The 1,016-nt window shown below is 40.1% G+C and overlaps 1 non-coding gene across 1 annotated transcript; it reads right to left on the reverse strand.

The window, feature by feature from the left end:
• Positions 1 to 583: 583 nt before the first annotated feature.
• On the reverse strand, positions 584 to 657 carry trnat-agu (transfer RNA threonine (anticodon AGU)). The gene has a single exon. It is a non-coding gene; the product is annotated as a tRNA-Thr (tRNA).
• Between the last annotated feature and the right edge of the window lie 359 nt (positions 658 to 1,016).

Genomic DNA, 1,016 nt, shown 5'->3' on the forward strand with positions numbered 1-1,016 from the left:
GGAAGATTTGATATAGGACCTGATAGTTTTTATATTTTCTGGGTCAAGGATTGGCTTTTTCAAGAGAGGCTTTATTGCTGCCACTTTTAGTGAGTTTGGTACACATCCAGTGGATAGAGAGCCATTTATTATGTTCAACATAGGAGGGCCAAGCACAGGAAGCAGCTTTTTCAGTAGTTTAGTTGGAATAGGGTCCAGTATGCAGCTTGAAGGTTTAGAGGCCATGATTATTTTCATCATTGTGTCCCGGATTCGACCCGGGGTTGCTGCGGCCACACCGCAGAATACTAACCACTATACAATCATGGCTGGCTACAAGAGGTGGCTTTGTAAAGCCTACATAGGCTGTGAAAGTGATGTGCACAAGCTGGCTAAACACTTTTCATATTGGTCTCGATAATGAATAAAGTGAAGAAACAGTCGAGCTTTACACATTCAAAAAGTACCCTTTTTCCGTGACATCGGAATATCTCAATTGCATCGTCCTCACATCATCTCTAATTCTCTAATCCGATTGGTGAGAAAACCTGAGTGCCCTCCCCTCTGACCTTCTCCACCAATGTGTACAATAAAATGCTTGAAAAGGTACTGCTGAGATTTGAACTCAGGATCTCCTGTTTACTAGACAGGCACTTTAACCAACTAAGCCACAGCACCCATGAAAGAAGATATTTTGCAGATGTGAACACCAACACCTATTTTTATCAAACCAGTCTCATTAATTTAACCCACATCTCTGTCTTGCAAAATCACATCACAAAGAGATGTCTTTTACTAATATTGGTCTTTTCGAGGACAGTACATTTTTTCATTTGGTTCTCACCTATTTTTATCAAACCAGTCTCATTAATTTAACACACATCTCTGTCTAGCAAAATCACATCACAAAGAGATGTATTTTACTAATATTGGTCTTTCGAGGACAGTACATTTTGGGACCCAGCAGTTATTAACATGTCATAGGTGGGTCGCGAGATATGAGTAAACATTGAGAACTCACGCATCACTTCTTCATA

Source organism: Oncorhynchus nerka, unplaced genomic scaffold (genome assembly GCF_034236695.1).
Source record: "Oncorhynchus nerka isolate Pitt River unplaced genomic scaffold, Oner_Uvic_2.0 unplaced_scaffold_11790, whole genome shotgun sequence".
Lineage (NCBI taxonomy): Eukaryota > Metazoa > Chordata > Actinopteri > Salmoniformes > Salmonidae > Oncorhynchus > Oncorhynchus nerka.